The following is an 8,157-nucleotide window of genomic DNA, read 5'->3' as shown; positions in this document are numbered from 1 at the left end:
CCCGCGCCCCGCCTCCGCGCCCACAAGATGGATCAGGCTACCGTGCGGAGAGCGGGCTGTAAATATTTAAAAAGTCTCTCGCGCGTCGGCAGTAATGGCTTTCGCAGTTGGAATGTGTGCTAGGGGAAGAGGAAGGGCGACGTGTGTACTGTGCTGCGGGTTGGGGAACTGTTCCTGTGCCTCTTCCTAGGTCCGGGGTGGACCGCACGTTCAAGCTTCCCGATTTCCCGCCGGTCGTCTCTGCCGCTGCGTCCCACGTTAGCTTGTGACACACCCGTCGATAGGGAACTTGATCATAGCAGAACGATAGAGGCCCAGTCGTGGTGACCCCATTGCCCACCTCGAAAGTCTCCCTCAAGGTCCTGGGCTGGGACAGGCTAGAGATCCCCGGTCCAGGTCCATTCTCGCTGACGCCCAGGGGAGGGTAGGAAATACAAATTGGAGCCCCCTGAGTTTGGGTGGTTACTAAAGCCTGGGCTGGGGTTTCTGCCTCTGAGGGGCCTGGACCATTTGTGCCTTTCCTCTCCTGCTCAGTCTCTCATAAGCTTTTATCCACTAAACGTGCCCCCCACCCTGCGCCTGAATGCGAAAGTAACGTTGTGGCCCGTAGGACCGAAACCTGGAAGGAGACAGGGAAGAGACTGGGGTTTGGGAGGGTGGCGCCCGGGCTTAGTGGAGATCACACGTGGATGTGGAGACAGATCTTTGCTCCTCTGGGGAGTTTGGGCCTGGGATCTTTAAGGCTCAGCCCAGCCGGATGGGAGAGGTGGGGGAGGGGATCCAGCCTTCTCAGCAGAGAGAAGCTTCCTGCGCCCAATGCAGGGTGTGTGCCGGGTGAGGTTGTCGTCTTTGCCAGCCCGCGGTTCTGCGGAGGGGCGGAGGAGCCAAGTTGCCCAGAGATAGGGCGGGCCGGTTGCCTTGGGTTGTGGCCAGAGGTTAGACGGGTGTGGGCCCAGGCGGGGCCGCTCCTCTCCTCTGCACTCTCTCTCCTGCCCACTCCGGGACTGGCCAAAGTGTGGGTGCCGGCGGCATGTAGGGGCGCGCCAAGGTTGCTCTCCGCGTTCCAGCTCGTGGAGCTCCCAGGTCCTGGCAGCTCTGCGCACTCCGCTTCCAGGGGCTTGTGTTGCGCCCTTCTCGCTTGTTTGTCTCGTGTGAGCCTCGTAAACCGCCCTGATTTATTACCCAGACTAAATGCTTAATTTGTGAATATGAAACAGATTAAAAGGGGCGGGGGGAGGGGGCTTGAGGTCGGCATATTTTAGCAATCAGACCAAGGCAGCCTGGCAGATGTTTCAAATTTGTCGACATTTTCAGGCTCATGTGGAAAGCTAGCTAGAGTGGTCAAGAGGTCCTCTTTCCCTCTTTCAACCTGAGAACTTGGCAGTGATCAAAAGAAGGTGATTAGTAGCTACAGAAAAAAGACACCAGCAGGCAAGGGGTTAACATAGGCTGAGCTCTTCACCTCCAGGACTGGGATTGGGATGGGGGGTGGCAAAAAAGCAAACTGATCACAAAGGCTAGATGGGAGCCTGACTAAAAAAGCCCAAGTCTTAGAAGCCAACTCTGAAGAACAAAGTAGAGGGTCTGGTCCATTAAAAGTTAATTCAATAAATAAACCTCATCCGTGATAAAACCAGTAAGAAGGATTGCAACTCCAACTTAAAACAGCCAACAGATAATAGAAATAAATAGCTTTGATGTAGCCTAAACATGTGCTTTCAGCTTTCCAAAGGTCCCTTCTCTGATGCACCTAACACAGGCCCCTGCAGAACACCCCTCTCCCTTTGAAAAGACCCCATGTGTACAGGCAATGTTTTTGGCGTTTGTCATTTTGTGGCAACTTCACACATCAAAGACCCCAGCATTGCGTTCCTTTCAGCTCCCTGGTTCCAGCCGCCCAGTGAAGCAGATACAATTTCTATAAATTGGCCTTCTCCTCTCGGTTTTGATTGATCATCACCATATGAGATTATTGAAAGTCTAATGTCTTATTTCACTTTCTCCAAGGGGTGAGGAGAGTAACGGCTTATTGGAAGTCAGGCCAAGTGAAGATGCCTGTGTTGTGCAATAGCAATTTCCATTAGCCTGAATTTATCAGCCTCCTGAAACTCCCACGCATCTCCTGTGGGCACCTTGTGCCACCTCCCTGCCCGCTCTGGGTTTCAGCTCCTATCCATGTTAACAGGTACAGGACAAGCAACAGCCTCTGGAGCCTTCCTATTGGGCTGGAAAACGTGGCTAGTGACTGAACAGAAGGAAACAAAAGATTTATCTTTTAATATATTTGTTACAACTCAAGAATCCTCTCTTTGGCCCTTGCTTCCCACTCCAAACTTTTTTGTTCTTCTTTTGCCTCAATACAGTCTTTCATTTTTATTAAAGTTGATTATGGTTCCTCTGTCTTGTCCTGAACCAGACAAAGGCTTAGGGAAAGTCAAAGAACGAGTTAATTATATGTTTCTTTTAAACTGACTTTTCATTTCTCCCTAACACATTTAGTTGGCTTGGTGTTTAGTTTAACACTCAATTGCTGCAAATATGCTGCTTTAAAATGCTGTCTTTATTAAAACAAATAAATGAATTCAAAGACCTTTCTAATTTCAACTTGCGTGGGCTAGAAACAGAAGAGAAAACCGAAAGCGAGAGCAAGAGTGAGGAAAAGGTGGCAGAGAGGCTGTGGAGAGAAAGGAGACCAGACATTAGACAAACACACACACACACACACACACCCCACATGCACACGCACACAGCATTCCTTCTGCCATTCCTCCCCACCGCCCTGCACTGTTAAACTGGTCCATACATTTGTTCCTGGCTGGGCCCTGCAGCTCTCCAGCCCACCTGGATTTTCCATCACTTGGCACCTAAGGCCATCATTAGCTGAGAACAGTCTCCTCTACCTGCTGGCAACCTTCACTTTCCAGCCAAGGGAGGGAGGCTGCAGGCTCCTGTACTGAGCCTGGGTCCCATTTGCTCAACCCAAGAGGGGTTCTTGGGTTTTACTCCTGCGTGCATCGGTGCCCAATTAAACTCTAACCAGGGCCACACGCCCTAAATATATGTTGTAGGTAGAGAGGAACAAGGGAGAAAACGCTGATCATTACCCAGGCAGAGAAAGTAACTTCCAGATCAAGGAGAAGGGATCCCTCTGATGGATCGATTGTACTTTGTTTTCCTTCAACAGGGCCTTGGAGTGCACACTAAGGCTGGTGCTGAAACCAAGGAGAAATCACAATGGGGGGACCCCATGGCACCCCATATCTAAGCAGGGTCTGTGTCACATGCTACTACAGCTCCAGACAATGCTGGTTGCAGAAAAATGACCCTGTGCCCTTGTGGTATTAGAGTTATTGTTCATGTGCCACAGATGCGTCCCACACAGGAGCTGGAGCTGTATAAATGGCTGTGGAGACAGAAAGGAACAAATGTGTCAAGAGCCTAAGAACTAGGTACGCGTCCTGGAGTTGAACAGACAGTGGAGGAGCAAGGGAGAATCGTGCGCTGAAGACCTGGGCCTGGACAGGATCAAAATGACCTGAGATGGTGGTGAAGCGACAGCCAGCAAATGAGAACGTGTACAGATCTCATAGAAGAGCCACTGGGGCTTTGACTGAAGCCTCATTTAACCTAGTGGAGGGAAATGGTTCAGAAGGTGAAAACTCTGAACTCAAGGTGACACATTAGTGGCAAAAATGAGACCTGAACAAGATGCTGTAGTGCACACCCATAATTCCAGCTACTCGGGAGGCTGAGGCAGGAGGATCTCAAATTGAAGATAAGCTTGGGCAGCTTACCTCAAAATAAAAAATTAAAAGGGCTATGGATGTAGCTCAGTGGCAAAGCATTTGTCTCACATGCAAGAGGCTCTGGGTTCCAGCCCCAGGACTATGGGTGGGGGACTGTGGCAATCCACTTTCTGGTCCCCTTTCTGTCTCTCTTAGACAGAAGCTTTCTTTCTTTCTCCCAATAAAGTTTTCCTACTCTTGAAAGAAAGAAAAACCAACTAATGCCCAGAGCTCCCAGCTTCAGCAGGGGAGGAAAGGGACTTCTGGTTAGAGAAAGAACCAGGGCTACTACTGGTCCCTGAAGAAGTTTTAGTCATTCAGCATTTATTAAGCACAAAGCTAGTATGTGGGGAGGGGACACAGAGCTATGAGGCCTGAAAGTCGGAGCAGGGGGCGTTTAGTTCTTTTATTTACCTGGTAACAAAGGCGATAAAGGACAATGGGTAAGAGGCTAGGGGAAGAGATGGGAGAAGAAAGCCAACAACTCCCCCCCCCCCCCCCTCGTCTTTTTTTTCTTGACATTTTTTTCTATATTGGATGGAACCCAGGAAAGCCATACCACTGAGCTATCTTCCCCCAATTTTTTTTTCTCTTTGAGACAGCGTGTCACTACTAGTCCAGGCTGGCGTTGAACTCACTATGTAGCCAAGTCTGGTCTCTAACAGCAATCCTCCTTGGACCACAGGTCACCACACCCAGCTTTTTAATTTTGTTTGGTTTTTTGGGACAGAGCTCCATTATGTACTTGTGGCTGTCCTTGAACTCCCTAGGTAGCCCAGGCTGGCCTTGGAATTCACAGTGATCCTCCTAGCTCAGTGCTGGGATTAGAGGCATGTGCCACTTTGTCCGGCTTTTACTTTTCTTTTGAGAGGGTCTGGCTCCTTGCTCAGGCTAGCCCCGAACTTTTGTGATCCTCCTGCCTCAGCCTCCCAAGTAGCTAGGATTACAGGTGTGCATCCCACACTCAGCCAGGGTTTCACTTGCACTGGCCAGGTTTACAAGAGGGTGATGAGGCCAGCAGGCAGCCTGCAGCAAGTGACCCCTGGCCTGAGTCTTGGAAGTGGCCCTCCCAGGATGGCGGGTAAGGCCATCTGGCTGAGGCCCTTCACTTCCCTTTCCTCGGGAGTGCCCCACTTCCTTTCCCAAGGCAGGCCAGGAAGATCATTCTGATGCAAATGGAGGAGGCAACTTTTCTAGCCAGAGTATGCACTGCGGTTCTCTCTTGCCCCAGACAAACAGAAGAGTGTAGCTTATCCCCAAAAGCTCCTGGACAAATGCAGGCTCTCTGGGGGAGCTGGTAAGGGAATACTGCCTCCCTGAACAAAACAAACTTGAGAATCTCCTAGGTTTAGCACTGCAAGCCAGCGGCTCTCCCAGCAGAGAAGGCGGGTAGGCTCAAGTGCTCCTCTGCCCCCCGGATTCCACCTGCCCCATGAGGCACTCTCAGTGTGATCACAGGTGTCCTCCCTCCAGCCATCTGGCTTAGGCCCAGCCTCTGCTCTCGGTTTCTCTGAGCAGAGGAGAAACATGCTGGAGCCTTCAAAGCACATTCCTAAACACTAAGGGAGAGCTGTGGGGAAGTGGAAACAAAGGGGCCGTGGAGCCGAGCAGTTCAGCTTACAGAGTCTGTGGGCCAACAGGGCTGGCCCAAGTTCAGTCAGACTTCCTGGCTCGGCGTCAGCTGGAGCTGGCAGCATGCCCTCTCCAGCCCACCGCTCAGGCCCTGATGCCCCCAAACTTGGGCACACGCCCTGGCTAGCTCAAGCCCAAGAAGGCCTGCTGGCCTGGCCAGCCCTCTCAGGCCGTCCCCTCCTGTTCAAGTTTAGGTGGCAGTTTCCAGAGTCGTCAAGTGGCCTTCAAATCCCTTAACTCCAAGCTGACTGAGAGTGAGTGGGCTGCCTGCGGGCTAAGAGGGGGATCGGGGGTCCTCTAGGCACTTCCAGTGGCCTCATAGACCTGGGAGTGCCTGGTTCGATGCCTGCTGAGGCCTTGAGCAGCCATATTAGACTCTATAAACATGGAGTCATTATTCAACCTTGTTTTTTTCTTGTGGAGATGGTCTCGCTGTGTAGCTCTGGCTGGCTTTCAGCTCACTATATAGCCCAGGCTGGCCTCAAACTCATGGTGATCCTCCTGCCTCAGCCTCCCAAGTGCTGGGATTGTAAACGTGTGCCACCACGCCTGGTAACTGTTCATCCTGAGGCACCATAGAAGTGTGACTGCGTTCTGAAAGTATCCAGGCTGGGAAGCACTGTTCACTTGTGTGACAACCGTACGCCCCACACACAAATGGTGGGGGATATCAGGCCATGCGGTTCTCTGTGGATGGCAAGTACGGCTCATTCACTCAACAAGCTTTCACTCAAGTCCCTCTCCTCTGTCCTGCACTGTGCTGGTAGCAGTTGGGGGTGGCTGGGGGAGACCCCGGGTTACCAGGATCCAGGTTTCTTCTTAGGGAGTTTATTGTCCCGAGAGAGGGCAGCCCAAAGGAACAGAAAATGTAGTGTGCTCACACCAAAGCCAGGAGAAAGCGCCGTCCTTTGCTTTTACTCCTGGGGAGGGGGGTGCTAGTCGCATGTGCAGGAAATGGCCTGTGTTGCCCAGGCTGACCTTGAACTCCTAGGCTCAAGTAGTCCTCCTACCTTAACCTCCTAAGTAGCTGAGACTGCAGGGTGACCACATCCAGCTAGGAGTAGTTTTGTTTTGTTTTAGTTTTGACACTGGGAATGGAACCTAGGGATGATTTGCCACTGAGCCACCTCCCCATCCCTTTTTATTTTTTCTTGTTTTATCTTGAGATAAATTCTCCCTAAATTGTCCAGGGTTGGCCTCCAATGTACAGTCCTCCTGCCTCAACCTCCTGTCAGGATCCAAGCGCACACCACCACACCTGGCCCAAGTTCCACTTACAGCTGGCTCGCCAGAAACTCCCTCAAACTCCAAGGGAGTGGCTGCCTGAGCTGCTGAATGGGGACTCGGGTGCTGGCTCCACCCAGATGACTGTGTCATTCTCATAGCAGATGTCATGGGCGACACCTGCAGTGGCAGAAAATCCTAGGGATGTCACAGGGTGCTGGGGAGAAAGTAAGCCTCTCCAGTCCCCACGTCTCATTCAGTTTTTCTCTGCAGCAACTGCTCCCAATTCCTCTCACACCCTTCCCAAAATGGTCTATTAAGACTGATTCTTTTTTTTTAATTTATCTTTAAAAAGCCCAAATCCACAGAAAAATTGAAGGAACATTACAATGAATACCCATATTCAAAGGGAGATTTTCAAAAGCGCTGTATTTATTCAACACGCCTACCCTTGGAAAGAATTCAAAACCCCTCCAAAGATCAGAATTAGCCTGACTTTATCTTACAGTGTTCCTCAGGAAGACTTTGCCCTCATAGACACGATGCTGGCTTCTTCTTAGTCACCCTTCTGCTCAGCGCTAGCCTCCGCTGGGGCACCACACCTGCTCTGCCATGGGCCACGCTGCGGCACCTTGGCGGTCGCTCTGCCCAGTCCCCTTCAGAGCATTAGGAGCATTCAATTGGTTAGGAGTTAGGAAGCAGCTGAAGTAGTACTGGACACAAGAAAGCACTCATTTGCAGTTGGGCGGAGCCTGAAGCTTAAACACATCCAGTGTCAACCTTGCTGGAGTGATTGCATAGGCGTAGTTTGTTGGGTCTGTGTCATCGCACCTGGCCTCGCCATGCTGAGGAATCGAAGCCAGGGCCTTGTGTATGTTAGTCAAACACTGCCTTAGCCTTGCTTATTTAAGATGTTGGAAGGGCTAGGGGTGCAGCTCAGCAGTAGGTGCATGCTGGGCATGTTGGAGGCTCCACCCCCAGCGCTGCACAAGAATAAGTAAACAAACACGCATACATCTGGAGCGTCCCCTCGCTTTTTGTTTTTTTTTGACAGAGGGTCTCGCTGTAGTTCAGGGTGGCCTTGAATTCATGGTGATCCTCCTGTTTCAGCCTCGAGAGTGGTGAGATCACAGACACACGCCACCATGCCTTGCTGCCCATTTGCTGGCCTGGATAGTTGCTAGCCATGCACAGAACCATCTTAGAAGATAGAAACAGAACCTGCTTTGCACACAGACCTAGGAAGAATGTTTTTCTCCCCCAGGGTGAACCGAGGCTGTCCAAGATTCAAGGTTCTCAAGTCCAGGGTCAAATGGAGGGGAGCAGGCAGGTATGGCTCCAAGAACCTCTCGGTGGCAGGCAAGGCATAGAGGGGTTTGTGCCACCCCCAAAGTGGTCCAGAGAGGTGCCTCATATAGGAAGTGTCAGATGTTTTAAGAGCCAGAGGCAAAACTGGGCGTGATGGCGACGCCTGTGATCCCAGCACTTGGGAAGCTGAGGCAGGAGGATCACCCCA

At 51.4% G+C, this 8,157-nt stretch overlaps 1 protein-coding gene across 5 annotated transcripts in view; it reads left to right on the top strand.

Moving 5' to 3' along the window:
* Bcor (BCL6 corepressor) overlaps positions 1-8,157 on the top strand; it is a 134,114-nt gene that overhangs the window by 44,567 nt on the left and 81,390 nt on the right. The gene's annotated exons all lie outside the window — the stretch shown is intronic.

Source organism: Fukomys damarensis, unplaced genomic scaffold (assembly GCF_012274545.1).
Source record: "Fukomys damarensis isolate Sample0158 unplaced genomic scaffold, DMR_v1.0_HiC HiC_scaffold_39, whole genome shotgun sequence".
NCBI lineage: Eukaryota > Metazoa > Chordata > Mammalia > Rodentia > Bathyergidae > Fukomys > Fukomys damarensis.
Note: the sequence above shows the minus strand (reverse complement) of the source record. Positions and strands in the feature narration are given on the sequence as shown.